The 21,863-nt window shown below is 43.0% G+C and overlaps 1 non-coding gene across 1 annotated transcript; it reads right to left on the bottom strand.

The window, feature by feature from the left end:
- Positions 1-5,711: 5,711 nt before the first annotated feature.
- On the bottom strand, positions 5,712-5,817 carry LOC127775244 (small nucleolar RNA R71). Its single transcript, XR_008017920.1, has one exon. It is a non-coding gene; the product is annotated as a small nucleolar RNA R71 (small nucleolar RNA).
- Positions 5,818-21,863: the final 16,046 nt, after the last annotated feature.

Raw genomic sequence — 21,863 nt, 5'->3', positions numbered from 1 at the left:
AGAGGGGTTTAAATTGGATGCCTGGACGTGTATGGATGTGTCTCTCAGTAACAACCATATGCTGTCGCCTTTTGCGGGCGTTAGCTTCGTATATACGTAACATTCCCTACCGTCCAATTTCATGTAACCTATACTTTCATTCCGCTACAGTGTGTAGGTGCCGGGAAGTCATCCCTCTGGGAGTACGGATTGTAACGTTGTTACCTCACTTCCAAAATATAGGATGAATGATACACATATATACAAAAAGAGATGCATGCATTTACAATTAGAAGTAAAGCGCAACTGCGCAAGTGGTCTTTCCACACATGAATTTAATTAGATGTCACATGTTTTGGTAGTCTTTTCCACCCATGATTTAAGGTGTCACATGTTTTGGAATAGTACAATTAGGGCATGCTCAATAATTGAGTCTATTTCTATATATCTCCGAATCTCACGTCACCAACACTATTCTACACATAAAATTATATACATTAATAGTTGAAACAGTTATGATACAGGGTGGCCCGTTCTTGCAGTGACGACGAATGATAACTCGAAAGTAGCAGCTAGATCAATCCTCGCAGCAACCTTGTACCCGTGTACAACACCTCAACGACGTCAATCACACGAACCTTCACAAATCCAATCCACATAATCGACACGAAGGCGATTGCACGAACGGGTTGACAACGACAGTCAATCCAAGCAACTCCGAAGAATTAGCAAAAATAATAATAGATGAATCTCTGCAAAAGGCCTATATCCTAGTGGTTTCTTAAAAAAAAAAATAGATGAATCAATCTAAGCTTACGCTAGCGACGCAAACAAACTTTCCCCTAGGGCCGGCTGCCATTCAAACGGCAAGAGAGCAATCTGACTGACGAGGCCCAACTCGAGTTTTCACGCATGACAGAGTCCAACAGGCTCAGCCCATGTAGCACAACATTGAGCCGTAATCTTCTTCCTTTGTTTCTTGGTCCACGTACATATTCAGCAAGCTTTTGCACATGAACATGCATCCTCTTCTTTCCCAGAAGCGTACTGCATGCATGCACTTGGGATCCATCTAATCTTCCCTTTTGAATTTTGATTATCACCAGCCACTACAACTAGAAAAAACATTTTTTGCATAGGACTGAAAACGGTCTCTTCTCAGGCGGACCAAAAACATTTTTGTAGGCAAAGGCCTTCTTATCGCCGATTTTCGCAGGTGAACGGGAGCACGGCACGCCTCCTGGGAAAAAGGGAAGGGGCCGCCTGTGATTAAGAAGGCGGGGCCGCCTGGGAAAATATGCACGCCAAAATTTAAAATTTCCCGCCAATTTTTTTAAAAATAATTTTTAATCAATAATGTTGCAAATAATTAATTAATTAATACATAATACTATTTAGATAGTAACAAACATTTAATACTGACATAAATACATATATTGCAGTAGTGAGAAGTGTTGTCAATATATTACAATAATTTTTACAGTTGTCATTTTGAATGCACTATCTAATTAATACATCATGGCATTGCATTGTTCCACTCCCGAAGAGACTTGTATTTATCACTTGTCGCTAGGCTGTCTTCTGTGTTGAAGAACCGTCCATCCTTATGACAGCACTCGCAATGGATGAAGTGGCAGAGGTCCTGCTGCATATTTTTAATGCCTTTATCGTCAAAGCTTGTTCGATGTTCGATTCTAGGCAACTGCATGTACGGAAGAACGAGAATATATTTGTATATCATTTAGATGTGCAGTTCTCAATTGGACTTATACGTTGAGTTGAAGACTTACATCCTCTGCGTTGGTCCTATACCTCACATTAACACTGAGAAATTTGCATGTGTAATAACCATAGAGGGTACTGCCTTTAGGTTGCTTCTAATACTTCGTGACATACACATGGAAGGAATTAGTTAGATACTGCAAGTAAAAGAATTTAAATACATTAAGTGAGTGGAGTATTACCAGCCAGTATGTATGCACTAGTAGCTTCTCCCTTATTTATAGTTGTTCTCCACTCTTTATCTTGTAGTAGTTGTACGCATTGTAAGGATATTAGCGATTCGTATTAAGGAGGAGATTTAATTATAATTCATGAAAAGTACACATGCATGGATTAGAATCACTTCCAATTGTAAGATTATTAGGAATTGTGTATACGTCATGTGATTATAATCAAGGGGGTCCAGTACTGTAACAGTCCCGTACTTCGGGTAGATCAAGAAACAAATTTCATGATTGCTACATGGTAACGACGGTGCAGTTAGTCACGGATGAAATAACACTATGGGATTTACTTAAAGTTGTATACGGCCATTAGGACTCTTTTCCGTTGAAATTTCAGGAAAGCTCGTCCAATGTATTGCACCATAGTAAGCAACTTGGTCGTATGCAAGCCCTTCTTGTATTCCGCTATTTCTTCAGGCGTCATGTTCTTGAGCTGTTCAGTGTTTTCTGATAGCGTTACGGTATGCTGGGATTGAAAGATCCTTGTTGGATCTAGATAACCGATGGGAACCATGGTCTTCTCAGCATCCATGTATTGCATCCTATAAAGAAAAACCCGTTAATACTAATCACATGCTTATGTAGTATATTTATTTATTTGTGTAAAAAATGTGTGTTCATACTCATAGGCACCATGCACCAACAAAGTTTATGTCCATCTTTTCCCAACGATAGACGGCGTGAAGATCAGCAAAATTGAGCCACAAGAAACCTTCCTCGGCCATGAAAGCATCAGGCGATGTTCGAACAGCTAATGACATTAGGCCTTTCTTGTTGGCGTCCGTGTACCATTTATGTAATCTTCTCATCTCCCACGGCCCTTCTTCAAGTGCATAATCCAGCCAAAAGGCTTTGCCATTTTCAAACACTGCCGGACAATCATCTGTTGCAAAGTATTTTGGGCCGGCAAGTTCACCGGTCTTCTTCTCATCAACATCTCTTTCCTTGGCACGTTTTTTACCACCTCAGAAGGCGGTTACCATCCACTTCACCTTCTGATTATCCTTGGACTTGGAGTTGTGGCTTTTGACCAGTTTAGGCACTTCGGACTTGTCGATGACATAGTCATCGACCGAGGGTGCGTCCACGTTGTCTTTTGCAGGAGATGGATCCTCATACACATCTGGTTCTATTTCGACCCATTCCAAACCTGTTGCGACTTCGATTTCGGTTCTATTGCTGGCATAATCGACAATATTGCTGATGTAGATGCCACTTCAGTGCTCCTAGGTTGCTCATGTTCTTCCACATTATTCGATAGTTTTTTCTGAGGAGGTCTCAGTGGTTTCGACAGAGCATTGTTGCCAGTCCCAAAGAGTATATCTTTATGTGCTACAATACTATAATGTCAACCGCATCCCCAAGTACGGATATGCCATCAGGAGTTTGGATGTCCAGATCGTATGACTCTAACCCTTTGTTCACCACTTGCAACTGCACTTTCGCATAATCATATGGAATAGTGTTATCGTGATAAATTCTTCAAGGGATATCCATTCCAATCGCGGCCACAAGGGTTCTTCCAACTCTACCATGTGGGACGTGCAACCTACATGGTGTATTCTCTTTCAAGCCTGTTGACGGTCGTTATCGATCAGTTTCGACCGTCAATATAGCCAAAATAGAGGAGAACTAGTGATGCTTGCAATGCATATACATGTTAGAATAATAATATTCCACTAGTATTAGGTTCACTAACCTTTTGCAGAGAATAAAAATAAAGTGGAGGAGAATCGACATCAACATAGACGATAAATCAATTGGGCGATGTTGAGAATCAGACTTATGTATGAATGGGCCAAGAACTTAGAATTGACACGACAAACTGGGCCAAAATTCACAAGTCTGCATAGAAGAACAACGGAGGAGGCCGGATTGGGCTGGATTGGGCCGGCCCTAGATTCGGCCGAACCAGGGGGTTAGGCCGAACCCTCATCAGCGCCATCTGATCCAGGGCTTCGCCTGGACGGTGTGGATTATCCCCCAATAACGGTTGGAGGGTATTTCTGACCATTCCAACCGTCACAATCGTCATTGGGAGGCTATAAAAGGAGTTGCTCTTCTCACTTCACTCACACACCTCAAGCAAAAGCTCTCTCATATTCTCTCAAGTTTAGTTTAGTAGTATCTAGCTAGTGGAATAAGAATAGAGTAGAAATCAGGAGTCCAGAAGCCTTCGGAAGAGTTCGGGTATGGCTCTAGTAGCTTTCCTTTCCTCTTTTGTAAGCTTTGTACTTTTATTAGAATACTCTTCTTTATACATTTATGGTATTGAAATACTTTCCGAGTATATGAATGCCTACTTTATATTATGTTCATGTTATACTGAATATGCTGCTAGCTTATCTGGGAGATGCTTTGGTGCAGGTATAATGTTTGTGTATGCAATTACTCTATGTCATGACGATGATATTAGAGTAGTATCTGGTAGTTTAGACGTGGTGTCTAGATTACAGGATATCATTATTTGGGGTTATATGCTGTCGATGAGAGGTGGGCCGCTGATGGCGATAGCTCAGTACGGGTATTCCTCCGCGTGTGTATATAATCCTATGTTAATTCACTGGGGAGGGTATTCCTCCTTATTTAGCCCCGGTTGTATGGTCATAATGGGTTGTCGTAAGGAACTCGGCAGTCAGGGGTGGCTTCTCAGAGTACCAGGAGAGTATCAGATAGAGGGTACTAGCTAGTATATCAGATAACAAGAATGTATGTATACTATATATATTAGAAGTATAGGAATAGATTATCTTTCTCTTTTCTTTCCACTTAGCTTAGATAATATATTATGAGAATAAGTAGCTAATGCTTGTGTGTCACTCTACCCTTGGATTATCCTAACCCCTGCTTAGAATATGATTATCACAAGTAATATATAAATTATTAGTCAAGTTCTCTCTACATGATCTTCCCACGGGATAAAATAAATATGATACCCTTGGAATACTCTCGGGTGAATTGCTACAATGGTATATCCGTGCGCTTGCGGATAAACTCTATAACCATAATATACCATAAGTATTTTTGCGCCATTGCTGGGAATTATATTTCTAATAATGTTGTTAAGAAATACCAACAAGCATTTCTAGCGCTGTTGAAGGGGAAGATTCATAACAGAGATTAACTGAACTAATACTTTATATTTACCTCTGTATAATCATTTTCCTTTGCAGGCTAACCTTGGTTGTTTTCACTTTTGTTGTGAAAACAGGGTCATGCATGACTGGTTTCAACTTGCCGGGAAACTTCAAGGAAAATCTAGAAGCTTTCATCCGGAGCATCAGGCCGCGAGTCGTTGCTCTGCAGAAAACTCTACCGACAGAGAAACCAGTCATACCAACGCCATCAACCTTTAAGACTATGGCTGACAAGACCCTTCGCGAGTTCGCTGCTCCCTCTGCTGAGAGTGTGGCCATTGGGCCACAGATCAACATGGGAGACGTGGATTTCGACTTGAAGTCCAGCCTCGTTACGTTGGCACAGGTTAGCCCGTTCTGTGGCAAGCCTAACGAGGATGCCAACGCTCATCTGCAGCAGTTCCTGGAGATCTGTAGCATGTGCACCATGAAGGGCGTCGGTCCCGACGCCGTCAGGCTAAGGCTGTTTCCGTTCTCCCTCCTCGGGAGAGCGAAGCAGTGGTTCTACGCCAATCGTGCTGCTGTCAACACCTAGGACAAATGTTCTACGACATTCCTCTCGAAATTCTTCCCGATGGGCAAAACCAATGCCCTTCGTCGACGGATTCCAGTTTCCAGCAGACAAGGGACGAGTCCATTCGGGAAGCATGGGAACATCTGCAGGAGTATGTGGCCGCCTGTCCTCATCATGGGATGGAAGACTGGTTAATCCTGTAGAACTTTTATAATGGACTCACCCCAATGTCCCGCCATCACATGGTCGAGGCAGCTAGAGGAGCATTCTTCTCTAAAACGGTTCGAGGAACCGTTGATTTAATAGAGAGGATGGTCTCCAATATGGGTTGGAGCGAGGAACGACTCCAGACCCGTCAGCGAGGCATGCACTGTTAGTGATATGCCCTAGAGGCAATCATAGAGATGATTGTATCACATACTATGTTTACATATTTATCTCACATTGTTCCTTGAAGTAGATAACTCCTTATTGGTTAATGAATATGTGATTCTTTCATGAGACTCTTTATGTTGTTTGTTACTATTTCTAAAGGATCCCTGATCAAATATCAGATGTGAAACCAATATGTTTATATGATCAGCACATGTATTAATTGATGATCATGCCTCATGGATCATGGTATAGAGATACCAAATTAATAATGTGGATACATGTTGGTGAACATGTTGTTGGATAGACCCAACATGAGACACTGCAAGAGCCATATGTGTTGTGTCATCAGTGATCTCATTTAGTGTTGGTGTTGAATCTTTAGACCTGAGATTATCATGGTTCTCAATATGTGTAGTAGCTTACTTAGGGACTGCTAAACGCTACTCCGTAAATGGGTAGCTATAAAAGTAGTTTTCGGGAATGCTATGAAACATGTAGTGGGATATGAATAATCAAGATGAGATTTGACCCTCCTATGGAGAGATATGTCTGGGCCCCTCGATGTTGTAGATTATGGAAGTGCATGGCCATGGAAAAGGTGATTGAGGAGTCAATCACAAGTTATATAATCTATCAACAGGTTCGAGTGAATGATTGAGCTATTAGAGGATGGCACATATCTAGCCTTGAGCTTAATCGATATCGTGAGGCAAAGGGGTTCATACAAGTATACACTAGAGGTTCAGCCGATATGATCTTTATGTATGCACGGTGGGTCAATACGTTCTGCTAGGAGCCGCTGTTGACGCATGGACCGAAAAGGAGTTTTTGGGTTGCAGCCGAGTATACATGAACCTACAGGGTCGCACGCTTAATGGGCCGAACTAAGGGGATTGGATGGAGATCCAATATGAGCTTACTTCGTATAGGGATCCGAATAGGAGTCCTATGGGCCTTGGAGGCCCGAGTGATGGATCCTATATATTCGTGAGGGGTGTGACCGGCAGAGGCATTGCATCACGTGAGAAACCCTAGCCGTCACTTCCCTCCCTGAGCAAAACCCTAGCCGCGCGCGGGTGCTAGCACATCTGCGCGTGGCGTTCCGTCCCTGTATGTGTGGATACCGGTAGAGGCGCCGCTGGTTTGCAGTGCTGATCAGCGTAGGAGTACGGCGAGGAGAACGCACAAGTAGGAGAAGGTCGAGCCGGTGCAATCGACTACTTCCTCTACAACGACGCGTGCTACTTCGCGAGAGTTTCTTCGACTTCTCAGCGTTTTCTTCCGCTGCGCAGCGCGTCGAGTGGTAACGATCTATGATCTAATACTTGCTTGGTTCCTGGTTTATGCGATAGAAATTTTTGATATATGCTATCGTAGCCTACGCTTATCCCAACAGTGGTATCAGAGCCGCCTTGTATAGTTTATGATCTAGATCATTGCATATAGTTGATATGCGGGTGTAGTAGATGAGATCTATTATGTTGTATATGAGTTCTTAGGTGATCGGAACATGAGATGAACTGATAGCCGCATGGGTTGATGAGATCAATCGGTATGTGTGTTGGTGACTTCACTGGAATGTCTAGTACTCACCAAGGCTGAGCGCGATTGTGTTCATCGGATAGTCCGATGTCCACTGGAACCGTATGCCAATGAGAAAAAACGAGCCAATGAGATTGACTCGGTTTCGGCATAATTCGATTACGCCGTTAAGGTTTTCACATGGCGAATCGTAGATGAGATCTATGTACCCCGTGACATGGTAGGATAGATTCCCTCAGATCTATGTACCGCCGTGTGCGTTGCCCCTTAGATTTCGCTTGGGGTTTTTATATCTATCTTACTTTACTGCTGTTGTATATTTGATATGACATGGTAGGATAGATTCCCTCAGAAAAATTAAGTATGATTTATGCTCTTCCAGTAATTGCACCTAATACGGTTGTGATCATAAGTGATGGGTTTGCCATAGCAAAGTGTCACTTTTTATCATGATAAAATAGGATAGATGTCGGACATCTATATGCGGAGATTATTGGTTTACTTGACAAGGTTATCAAAACAGTTTTGGACCTTGGGGCATAGGTTGGGTTGGACATGGAGATGTCACCCCAATAGCACAAGAGTCACATATGATGTGATTAGCAAGGTGTTGCTTACCTATTTTGATAGTTGTCTAGCTGTGATGCCAAAGCTCACTAGACACTAATAAAATGAGGATCTTGACTCACTATGTTACTAGAGGGAATTTTGTTTCACAATACATAGTGGAAGTATCTTTTGTTAAATTGTTTAATGAAAGGTTAAATGTAAACATGGTGCTGATTTTGCATACATATATTTCTATTGTAGATCATAGCAGCTCCTGCACCATCCAATTTTAACTTGCGGTCTAATCTTGAGAAAGAGAAGTTGACTAGAATAAACTTCATGGATTGGTATCGCAACCTGAGAACTGTTCTCAGGCAAGAGCACAAAGAGTTTGTGCTTACAGAGCCTTTTCCAGCTAACTTGCCCAACAATGCTCCTGCTGCTCAACGTAGGGAGCATGAAAAGCGATGCAATGATTATCTTGATATAAGCTATCTCATGCTTGCTACTATGTCCCTTGAGCTTCAAAGGAAATATGATGCATTGGATGCTCATACGATAATCACGAGACTACGTAACATGTTTGAGGACCAAGCAAGAGCTGAGAGGTTTAATACCTCAAAGTCCTTGTTTGCGTGCAGGCTAGCAGAAGGTAATCCAATGAGCCCACATGTGATCAAAATGATTGGTTACACCGAGAGTCTGGATAAGCTTGGCTTTCCCCTTAGCCGAGAGTTGGCTACTGATTTGATTCTCCAGTCGCTCCCTCCCAGCTTTGAGCCGTTCATAATGAATTTCAATATGAACAACCTGAACAGGACCTTGGCAGAATTGCATAGGATGCTAAAGACTGCCGAGGAAAACATTAAGAAAAACTCCAACCATGTGATGGTTGTGCATAAGCGCAAGCCCAACAACAAGAAAAGTGGTCAAAAGAGAAAGCTAAACTCTGATGAGATCACGAGTACTAGCAACTCTAAGACCAAGGTTCAAAAGACAGGGCCCGCTAAGGATGCAGAGTGCTTCTTTTGCAAGGAGACAGGTCATTGGAAGAGAAACTGTGAGAAATACCTAGAGCAGTTCAAGCAGAAGCAGCAGGATGGAAAGAGTTCCACCTCAGGTATTAATGTTATAGAAATTAATCTTGCTACTTCCTCTACTGATTCTTAGGTATTTGATACCGGGTCAGTTGCTCACATATGCAAATCGTTGCAGGGGTTGAAAAGAAGTAGGAGCTTAGCAAGAGGCGAAGTGGACATTCGCGTGGGCAATGGAGCAAGAGTTGCTGCTGTTGCGGTCGGCACTATGCCATTATCTTTACCGTCAGGATTAGTTTTGGAGTTAAATAATTGTTATTGCATTCTAGCTTTGTGTAAGAACGTTATCTCTGCTTCTTGTCCGCAAGCAGAGGGTTATGGTTTTAGATCTGTGGACAATGGTTGTTCAGTCTATTATAATGACATTTTCTATTTCCATGCACCCATGATGAATGGCTTATACATTGTGAATCTTGATGGATGTTCAGTCTATAACATGAATGCAAAAAGGCAACGTCCTAATGATTTGAATCCCACTTTTATTTGGCATTGTCGCTTGGGTCATATAAATGAGAAACGCATGGAGAAGCTTCATAGAGATGGACTTCTACACTCTTTTGATTTTGAATCATTTGAGACATGCGAATCTTGTTTACTTGGCAAAATGACAAAGGCACCTTTCACGGGTCAAAGTGAAAGGGCAAGTGAACTATTGGGACTAGTACATATTGATGTATGTGGACCAGTGAGCTCAACTGCCAAAGGTGGTTTTGGGTACTTTCTTACCTTTACCGCTGACTTTAGTAGATATGGTTATGTCTACTTAATGAGGCATAAGTCTGAGTACTTTGAAAAATTCAAGGAATTTCAGAATGAGGTACAAAATCATTTGGGCAAGACAATCAAGTATCTACGATTTGATCGTGGTGGAAAGTACTTGAGCCTAGAATTTGGCAATCATCTAAAGGAATGTGGAATTGTTCCACAACTCACTCCGCCAGGAACGCCTCAGTGGAATGGGGTGTCTGAACGGAGGAATCGTATATTGTTGGACATGGTGCGATCAATGATGAGCCAAACTGATCTGCCGCTAAGCTTTTGGGGTTACGCTCTAGAGACAGTTGCGTTCACACTAAACAGGGTTCCATCAAAATCAGTGGATAAGACACCATATAAACAGGGTCCCAGTTTGTCTTTCCTAAAGATTTGGGGCTGTGTGGTCTATGTAAAACGTTTGCAATCAGATAAACTCACACCTAAATCAGATAAATGCTTCTTTGTGGGATATCCTAAGAAAACGAAAGGATATTATTTTTATAATCGGGAAGAGGGCAAAGTGTTTATCGCCCGACACGGTGTTTTCTTGGAAAAAGAGTTTATTTCAAGACAGGATAGTGGGAGCATGGTGCAACTTGAAGAAATTCAAGAAACACCGGAGAACGCTTCAACGTCCACACAACCACAAGCTGAGCAAGATGTTGTTCAACAGGTTGAACAAGTTGTTGTTGAACCAGTTGTGGAAGCACCGGCTTCACGAAGGTCCGATAGGATACGGCGTACACCTGCGAGGTATGCGTTGTTAACTACAGGACAACATGATATATTGTTATTAGACAAAGATGAACCTACTACCTATGAGGAAGCAATGGTGGGACCAGACTCTGAGAAATGGCTTGGAGCCATGAAATCCGAAATAGAATCTATGCATGTCAATCAAGTTTGGAACTATTGGTTGATCCACCTAATGGTGTAAAAGCCATTGAGTGCAAATGGGTCTTTAAGAAAAAGACAGATGTAGATGGAAATTTTAACATCTACAAGGCACGATTGGTGGCGAAAGGTTTCAGACAAATTCAAGGTGTTGATTATGATGAAACTTTCTCACCAGTCGCCATGCTAAAATCTATTCGGATTGTTTTAGCGATTGCTGCCTATTTCGATTATGAGATATGGCAAATGGATACCAAAATAGCTATCCACAATGGAAATCTCGATGAGGATGTGTACATGACACAACCCAAGGGATTTGTTGATCCACAATCAGCTAAAAAGATATGCAAATTGCAGAAATCCATTTATGGGTTGAAGCAAGCATCTCGGAGTTGGAATATTCGTCTTGACAAAGTAGTCAAGGCGTTGGGCTTTGTCAAAAACGAAGAAGAGCCTTGTGTATACAAGAAGATTAGTGGGAGCGCACTGGTGTTTCTAATCCTATATGTAGATGACATATTATTGATTGGGAACGATATTCTTATGCTTGAATCCGTTAAGACATCGTTGAAAAATAGTTTTTCAATGAAGGACTTAGGGGAAGCAACATATATTCTGGGCATAAGGATCTATAGAGATAGATCAAAGAGGCTAATTGGATTAAGCCAGAGTACATACATTGACAAGGTGTTGAAGAGGTTCAACATGCAAGATTCTAAGAAAGGTTTCTTACCGATGTCACATGGCATTAATCTTGGCAAGAATCCGTGTCCTCAAACGACTGATGAGCGAAACAAGATGAGTGTGATTCCATATGCCTCGGCAATCGGATTCATCATGTATGCTATGCTATGTACACGTCCAGATGTTTCATATGCACTTAGTGCAACAAGCCGATACCAATCAGATCCAGGTGAGAGTCACTGGATAGCTGTAAAGAATATCCTGATGTACTTGAGAAGAACTAAGGATATGTTCCTAGTCAATAGAGGACAGGAAGAGCTCGTTGTAAATGGTTACACCGACGCAAGCTTCCAAACTGACAAAGATGATTTTAGATCACAGTCTGGATTTGTGTTCTGCCTGAATGGAGGCGCTGTGAGTTGGAAGAGTTCCAAGCAAGATACAGTGTCTAATTCTACAACAAAAGCCAAATACATTGCCTCTTCTGAAGCAGCAAAGGAGGCTGTTTGGATAAAGAAATTCGTTTCTCGACTAGGTGTGGTGACTAGTGCTTCTAGCCCTATGGACCTATATTGCGATAATAGTGGAGCCATTGCACAAGCCAAGGAGCCTAGATCGCATGAAAAGTCCAAACACATTTTACGGCGGTATCACCTCATTCGCGAGATAGTGGGTAGAGGAGATGTGAAGATATGCAAAATACGTACGGATTTGAATGTTGCAGATCCGTTGACAAAGCCACTCCCTCAGCCTAAGCATGAGGCACACACTAGGGCAATGGGTATAAGATACGTTCATGATTGACTCTAGTGCAAGTGAGAGACTGTTAGTGATATGCCCTAGAGGCAATCATAGAGATGATTGTATCACATACTTTGTTTACATATTTATCCAACATTGTTCCTTGAAATAGATAACTCCTTATTGGTTAATGAATATGTGATTCTTTCATGAGACTCATTATGTTGTTTGTTACTATTTATAAAGGATCCCTGATCAAATATCATATGTGGAACAAATATGTTTATATGATCAGCACATGTATTAATTGATGATCATGTCTCATGGATCATGGTATAGAGATACCAAATTAATAATATGGACACATGTTGGTGGACATGTTGTTGGATTTACCCAACATGAGACACTGCAAGAGCCATATGTGTTGTGTCATCAGTGATCTCATTTAGTGTTGGTGTTGAATCCTTAGACCTGAGATTATCATGATTCTCAACATGTGTAGTAGCTTACTTAGGGACTGCTAAACGCTACTCCGTAAATGGGTAGCTATAAAAGTAGTTTTCGGGTATGCTATGAAACATGTTGTGGGATATGAATAATCAAGATGGGATTTGCCCCTCCTATGGAGAGATATGTGTGGGTCCCTCGATGTTGTAGATTATGGAAGTGCATGGCCATGGCAAAGGTGATTGAGGAGTCAATCACAAGTTATATAATCTATCAAGTGGTAACGATCTATGATCTAATACTTGCATGGTTCCTGGTTTACGCGATAGAAATTTTTGATTTATGTTATCTTAGCCTACGCGTATCCCAACATGCACACCGTCAAGGAGACGGAATTACTTGCTGCCAAGCTTGACCTCCTCATGAAGCGCTTAGACGACCACGACAAACGGCCTCAAGACACTGTCAAGGCTCTGGACTCACACGTTACATGTGAGGTCTGCGGCAATACGGGTCACTCTGGGAACGACTGCCCGGAAACCCGTGAGGAGGCGATGTATATGGGCAACAACAACAACAACGGGTATCATCCACAAGGAGGCCAGGGGTGGAACCAACCACGCCTATATTATCAAGGGGGTAACAACAATGGTAACTTTTCTAACCAACCCTCCTTGAAGGATCTCGTCTTTGCACAAGCTAAAACCACTGATGCGCTAAACAAAAAGCTCGCTGCCAATGACAAGATCCTTGAAAATATAAATGTTAAGCTAGATGGTTTGCTTCTGCTTTTCAAAACCAACTGAGCTTTAATAAAATGATAGAAACCCACCTAGCTCAGTTGGCATCTTTAGTCCCTGCAAAAGAAACTAGGAGGATTCCGGGGCAACCCGACTCCTCCCTTGAAAATGTTAAGGCGATCACGACGATGGGAGGTAAGTCCACTCGTGATCCACCATATCCTAACCCTGCACGAACTAACGGGATTACAAAAGAAGCGCCATCTAGTAACTCGGCTAACAAAGAGGTTTAGCATGAAAAGACCGTGTCGCAGGAGTACTGCGACGCACGGTTGCTGTCGTTTCTTCAACGGAGTAGGAAACCGTTAGTAGACGAGCAATTCACTCGTTTTGTTGAAGTAATCCAGAAAATCCACATAAACGTGCCGTTGTTGGATGCTATGCAAGTACCAACATATGCCCGTTATCTCAAGGACATACTCAACAACAAGAGACCGCTCCCAACAACGGAGGTGATTAAGCTGACGAAGCAATGCAGCAACGTGATACTCCACAAGCTCCCAAAGAAGAAGAAAGATCCGGGGTGTCCTACGATCACCTGCTCGATCGGGGTACAGTAGTTCGACCAGGCCTTATGCGATCTTGGAGCCAGTGTCAGCGTCATGCCAAAAGACGTCTTTGACAAGCTCAACTTCACGGTGTTGGCACCAACACTGATGCGCCTACAACTAGTTGACTCGTCAGTCCGTTACCCAGCAGGGATGGCGGTGGATGTGCCAATCAAGATACGGGATTTCTTCATCCCGGTTGACTTTGTGGTGCTAGACATGGACACGGGAAAAGAGATGTCGCTCATCCTGGGGCGCCCATTCCTTAGCACTGCGGAAGCCAACATTGACGTGGGAGTGGGAAGTATCCGTTTTCATATTAACGGGAAGGAGGAAAAGTTTGAGTTTCAACAAAGGGCCGAACAATGCTCCATGGTCAGGATAAAGTACGGGCCGAACCCGCAGAATATTCAAGTGGTCGAAGTGGAGCCACCCAAGACGGATAGCCTGGTGAAGTTCATGCAGAATTTCCTAGAGAAGGAAACAACGATGCCTAGGAACCGTTATTGGAGGACGTTGATAAAACCAACTATACCGGCCAAGAAGTAAGAGCAGTCGACTCAGAAGAAGCCGGCTTCCGCACCAAAGCCATGGAAGGTGTGGAGGGAAAAGCCAAACACGCCCGCTCCATCACCTCCAGAGATGGGTGAAAAATCCACGAACTGAATCAGAAGGAGGTACAGTCTTGCACGTCGGATTTTAAATGACGCGACCTTCGCCATAGGTAAATTGGTATGTATCTGCATTTTTGCTTTCAACAATTTGAATTTCTGCATCAACACATGTTTGAATTTCAAAATTTGCATTTAGGATTCTTTGAGTTTTGAGGAAAATCTTCAAATGAATTTTTCAGAGCGAACCAAAATAAAATTTTCAACGAAAATTCACTGTGCCACGACTGCACTAACCATTGGAATCCAACGGCCGAAAGTGGTGCCGGTTGGGCCCACCAGGGGTTCGACCGAACCGGCCAGGCAACGGTTACCTGCCATTTTTGGCAGGGCAACGGCTATTGGGTCCCACATGTCTTTTCTGACAGTTGTGGGTACCCTATAAAAGCCAGCCGGCCGAGAGGGAATTCCACCCCATTTCAATACATTTTCATTCCCTCTCCAAAGTTTGTTCTCAAGTTCATTCAAGCTTTTATAGTTTTCCTCAAATTCAAACACTAGTTGCATATATACAAGTTGCTTTGGTGGAACTAACCGGTGGGTAAAACTCTTGCTATTCTAACCCCTGTCGGGTTAGTCTGTTCTTACTCCATTGTGCAGAATGAGGAGCCGATTGTCTCATCTGTCCAAGGGGTCCGGCTCTTCATCAAGTCATCATGATGAGTCTAGTACTCGTTCATCAGCTGATGTCTCGTTGGAAGACGCCGAAGCTCCGCGACGACTCCTGAACGACACCGACCTCGACCTTGTCGGTGATCGGGAGAGACAAGCCTACTACATGCTGAGCGACCGGGAGTATGCTCACACACGAGAATACTCTCCGGAGCTGCTGAAAAAGATAGGTATGGATGTTGAATTTCGTGCTATTTGGAAAGCTGTTGGTTGGCAGAGATTTGCTGTGGTAGATGAGTCTGGTTCTCGTTTGCTTACTTTGCAATTTCTGTGCACTTTGAAAGAAATAGAAGATGGATTTTCCTTTCGCTTTTTCCGTAAGGAGTTTACACTTCTTGGTTTTCACGATTCCTGTAAAATCGATCTCTAGAAAGGAATTTCTGGGTTCGAGAAAAATAGGTTTTGGGAAGATATTTCTGGTGCTCCAATTTGCAAGAAACCTATGATGAATGATATCCATAATCCTACACTTAGGCTCATGCACAAATGGATTGCTATGACTTTGTTTCCTAGAGGTGATCTTAGACCATTAGGGGGGATGAATTGATTATCATGTTTGCCATGGTTAGAAAGATCAAAATTGCTCCTGTGAAATGTATGATAAGACAATGGTTAGAAAGTATAAAGTTCTCTGCTCCTGTTGAGTGCACTTCTCTGATTACTCAGATAGCAAAAGGGGTAGGTGTCGTTAGCAACCAAATTGCTTTTATCTCAGCCGCTCGTCCGTGTATGGATGAGACCTATCTAGTGCAAGGGCATATTCTGAAGTATGGAGTGGATGGATCTTTGATTTACTTTTTCCCCGGTTGTACAAATAAAATCCCGTTGCCAAATGCAGGGTATCATTTGTATAACTGCCATGAACTAACCATTCCCCTGTAGATCATAGAAGAATCTCGTGCAGGTGGAGCATACAGTGAGACACGCAACATGACAAGGAATGAACGGGAAAGTTCATCATCCTCAACACTCGTGCAGATGTATGAGGCAGGTTGGGAACCAACTGGGGATGCACCCGGATGGACCCAAGTTCCACGCCACAGCATCAGAGTCTCAAGCTGGGCAAGTGCCAGTGAGGACCGGTGGCGTGTGCCTCATGATATCCAATGGGGGGACAACCAATGTCTCAGATCAAGTGGTATGCCTCCATCTCCAAGTGAATGGCGCTCGAGTTCTTCTTGATGGGACTTGGGTGAAATCACTAGGAGAATGGATACCCTTGATGTGCAGACAGGGGAGATCCAGTACAACCTCACGGAACACATAGCTCAAACGTAAGAATGGCAACAATCTGCTAATGCTCAATTTGCCAACATCAACAACATGATGCAGCAACAGCACGATGATGTTCAAGCGTACTTCCGCTTTCAGGGGTTCAATCCTTATCAAGGACCCTGAGGGAAAGCCAAGCTTGGGGGGAGATATCTCTCCCCCGATATCTCCCCCCACTGAGGTAACTTGTATCACATTGCATATTTCCCTTTCCAATTGCATATTTCCCTTTCCAATTACATATTTGCTTTCCAATTGCATCTTATAAACTTGAAAACAACATAAAAATTTGCAAAATAGAAAATACCAAAAAAAAAGATAGGATAGGTTTGAGTTATGCTAGGTAAGACAAGCTAGTTCTCTTTGTTGAAATGATGAAGAGTTACTCTGTTTTATATCTCTTATATATAGGTTCATAGGTAAGTGCTCTCTCAAAGGTTAAATATAAATAGCAAACAATTATCTGGGAACCTGAGGTAAATGAGCTGCAAAGGTTAAAGCTTGGGGGGTTTTGTTGACGGTCGTTATCGATCAGTTTCGACCGTCAATATTGCCAAAATAGAGGAGAACTAATGATGCTTGCAATGCATATACATGTTAGAATAATAATATTCCACTAGTATTAGGTTCACTAACCTTTTGCAGAGAATAACAATAAAGTGGAGGAGAATCGACATCAACACAGACAATAAATCAATTAGGTGATGTCGAGAATTAGACTTATGTATGAATGGGCCAAGAACTCAGAATTGACACGACAAACCGGGCCAAAATTCACAAGTCTGCAGAGAAGAACAACGGAGGAGGCCGCCAGCCAAAAATGGGTTGGATTGGGCCGGCCCCAGGTTCGACCGAATCCTCCTCAGCGCCATCCGATCCAGGGCTTTGCCTGGACGGTGTGGATTAGCCCCCAATGACGGCTGGAGGGTATTTCCGACCATTCGAACCGTCGCAACCGTCATTGGGAGGCTATAAAAGGAGTTGCTCTTCTCACTTCACTCACACATGTCAAGCAAGAGCTCTCATATTCTCTCAAGTTAGTTTAGTAGTCTCAAGCTAGTGGAATAGGAATAGAGTAGAAATCAGGAGTTCGGAAGTCTTCGGAAGAGTTCGGGTATGGCTCTAGTAATTTTCCTTTCCTCTTTTGTAAGCTTTGTACTTTTATTAGAGTACTCTTCTTTATATATTTATGGTATCGAAATACTTTCCGAGTATATGAATGCCAACTTTACATTATGTTCATGTTATACTGAATATGTTGCTAGGTTATCTGGGAGATGCTTTGGTGCGGGTATAATGTTATACTCTATGTCATGATGATGATATTAGAGTAGTATCTGGTAGTTTAGACGTGGTGTCTAGATTACGGGATATCATTATTTGGGGTTATATGCTGCGGATGAGAGGTGGACCCACTACTACAAAAAGGCAAATAGGTGTCGCCACTTAGGTGCCGGCACACCAAAAACCGGCACCTATAATGTCTTCCCCACCCATACGCCCACCCCCATGCGCCACATATTCAAAAACCGGCACCTTTATATCCAAATAGGTGCCGGTTTCATTTTAAAACCGGCACCTAAAACCTGTGTCAGAGAAAGGTGCCGGTTCTAGACCCTAAACCGGCACCTTTAATCTTCTCCCTCCCACCTAACCTATGCCGGTTTTTAGACAATGTGCCGGTTCTCAACCCAAAACCGGCACCTTTGTTTCACTAATGCTTTTCATCCCGACGGTGGGTCCTACACAAAGGTGCCGGTTCTTGGTATGACAAGTCAAAGGTGCCGGTTCTCGGCCCAAATCCGGCACCTTTAATATTCTCCCTCCCACACTAGCCGTTGGTGGGCCCAACACAAAGGTGCCGGTTTTTTGTATGTGAAGACAAAGGTGCCAGTTTTTGGTCTAGAACTGGCACCTTTGTTCCGATAGTGCTTTTCATGCCTCACACAAAGGTGCCGGTTGTTGGATCGAGAACCGGCACCTTTCTTCCAATAGTGCTTTTCATACCCCACACAAAGGTGCCGGTTGGGAAGACAAAGGTGCTGGTTTTGGGTCTAGAACCAGCACCTTTGTTCCGACAGCAGTACTTATACTCCATCCCTTGCCACTCGAGCTGATTGAGCAAGAAGAGAGCGGTGCCTCTCCTTCTTGCCTGATTAGCTAGAGGAGGGGAGGAGGGTTTGCTCCATTTTTTTTGTGGCGTTTGGTTAAATATTGAAGCCTAAAGGTAAATATTCATTATTTATCGCTTCGTTTAACTCTTGGTTGTTGATTTGAATTGTCGTGTGCTGCACGTATGCATGTAAAATACGCTATGGGTGTTGTTTTTAGGGATAATTCTTTTTATCTCTTTTGTGTCTATTGTTGGATGAAATGCTAAATTTGCGTTAATGTTTTCTTCCATCTACGTCATGGCCATTAGTCAAATTAATGCTTGTCAAACTATGTTAAGGCCACGAAAATATCCATTGATAGTTTGATTTATCTCAAATTTATGTTAGGGGTGCCCATCGATCCGCTAGAGGAGGTGGAAGCGGTTTTGCTTGATTTTTCTTGGGTTTTGGTTGAAGATTAAAGCCTACAAGGTAAATATTCAGAATTTCTCACCCCGATTCACACCCGCTCGTTGAATTGAACTACCATGCAGTAATACATGTAAAATGCACTAGTCATTAATTTGTATGGATCCATAAGCCATTCGTAGATCTGTTCTCGGGTGTTATGCTAAATTTGAATTAATGGTTTATTCCATCTATGCCATCGTCATTAATGTTTCACATTAGCCAAATATTTTTTCGGATTGACAAAAAATAGAATTTTTTTAATATTTTTGTTAGCCATGACTATCTAATTAAGGTGACGTGGGTGTGTGCAAAAACCTCTATTTTGTCGTAGGGTAAAATGGTCATTCATCATTGTTTTTATTCTAATGTGCTTGTAAATTATGTAATCTTTATTGTTTTTTTCCTTCATGGTTTGTAATAAATGATAATAACCGCAGGTACCCATTGGATATAATGGATCTAGAATGGATAACTATAGCGGATCATGACTCTGTGGAGTATTTCAGGGGAGTAACGGCTCTCGTTGCCACGGCCACCAGCACAAACTCAGTCGATCCACCAGAATATATTTGGTGTCCATGCCATGATTGTAAGAAAGACAGACAACTTCCAGCTCAGCGGGTCCATTCACATCTCCTTACAAGGGGTTTTATGGACAATTTCCTTAGCGAGGAGGAGCAAGGTGAGGGAAGTGCCGGCAACTGTCACGGGCATGATGCGGATGTTGGCTACAAGGAGGAGGAGGACCAAACATGTGTCGATCACGGTGAACCTAATCTAGATCAGATGCTGCGCGACGGGGAGAGATTTGACACTGATGATAGGGAATATCACAAGTTCACAACCATGGTGAAGGACTCCAAAACTCCAATTTACAATGGATGTAAGGCAGAGCACAACAAGCTCCAAGTGGTCCTATCGCTGCTTCACTTGAAGGCGAGCAACGGATGGTCTGATAAGAGCTTCATGAGTTGCTAGAGCTCTTGAAAGAAATTCTTCCTACGGACAATGTCTTGCCAGAATCGACGTACCAACCCAAAAAAGTTACATGTCCCCTTAGTCTTGACATACAGAAAATTCACGCTTGTCTAAATGATTGCATTCTGTATCGTGGTGAATTTGCAGATTTGGAGTAATGCCCGGTATGCAAGGGAGCGGAAGCACATGTGCATCCACATCGAGCGGTGAGACCCCTCTATTCAAGAAGAAGTCTGTCTTTTGGGACTTGCCATATTGGGAAGACCTGGATATTCGTCATGCGATCGATGTGATGCACGTGGAGAAGAACGTGTGCCAAGGCGTGCTCGGGGTATTGTTGAACACACCTGGCAAGATGAAAGACAATTCGCAAGCACGGAAAGATCTCGAAGACATGGGCATCAGGAAAGAGCTGCATCCTCAGGACAGAGGAAATGACCGCTATTACCTATCTCCGGCATGCTACACTCTTAGTGCTGCAGAAAAAACGAGTATGTTAGAATGCATGTGGGGTGTCAAAGTCCCATCCGGTTACTGTGCGAACATTAAGAGACTGGTTAGCATGAAAGATAAGAGGTTGGTTGGAATGAAGTCACATGACTGCCATGTTCTTATGACGCAACTGCTACCGGTCACAATTAGGGTATCCTTCCAGAAAAGGTCCAAGACCCAATCATCAAGTTGTGCCAGTTCTTCAATGCGATAAACCAAAAGGTTATCGATCCGGCTTCATCGGGCAAGCTTCAGGAGGACGCGATTCTCAACTTTTGCCAGCTGGAGATGTTGTTCCCTCTTTCTTTCTTCGATATCATGGTGCATCTGATTGTTCATCTTGTGGAACAAGTAAAGATCTTAGGTCCAGCATATCTGCATAGCATGTGGGCTTTCGAGAGGTTTATGGGCATCATAAAGAAATATGTCAGGAATAGATCAAGACCCGAAGGCAGCATCGTCGAGGGTTATGCAATAGAGGAGGTGGTCGAATTCTGTATAGATTACATGGATCTACAACCTATCAGTGTTCCTGTGCCCCGTCACGAGGGCAGAATGCTTGGAAAGGGAACATTAGGTGACAGGAGAATTTTCACCCCTGATCGACAAACCATAAGACACGCCCATTTTGCAGTGTTACGACAGTCAGCTTTGGTGGCTCCGTACGTGGACATGCACTTGGATGTACTCCGCGGAGACAATCCCAGGAAAGGAGCAGCATGGCTCACGAAGATGCATAAACTTCAATTCAGGAAATGGTTGATGGAGTACCTGACAACTGCAGACATCGATGGTGCCCTTTTTTCATTATCTCGGGGGCCATCCAACACAATCCACACGTACCAGGGCTATGATATGAACGGGTATACCTTTTACACCAAGGCTCAGGACAACAAGAGTACAAATCAAAACAGTGCCGTGCGCATCGACGCCTACGATGACGGCGGCAACAAGCAGACTTATTACGGTTTCATAGAGTCAATCTGGGAGTTAGATTACGGAGCCCTCAAAGTCCCTCTATTCCAATGCAAATGGGTCAAAATTCCAAGGGGTTTAAAGATTGACAAGCATGGAACGATCATCGTTGACCTCAATGATGTTGGCTACGAAGATGAACCATTCGTGCTTGCAAAGTCCGTTAAGCA

Source organism: Oryza glaberrima, chromosome 5, assembly GCF_000147395.1.
Source record: "Oryza glaberrima chromosome 5, OglaRS2, whole genome shotgun sequence".
In the NCBI taxonomy this organism is placed as follows: Eukaryota; Viridiplantae; Streptophyta; class Magnoliopsida; order Poales; family Poaceae; genus Oryza; species Oryza glaberrima.
This window is presented reverse-complemented; position numbering and strand designations above follow the sequence as displayed.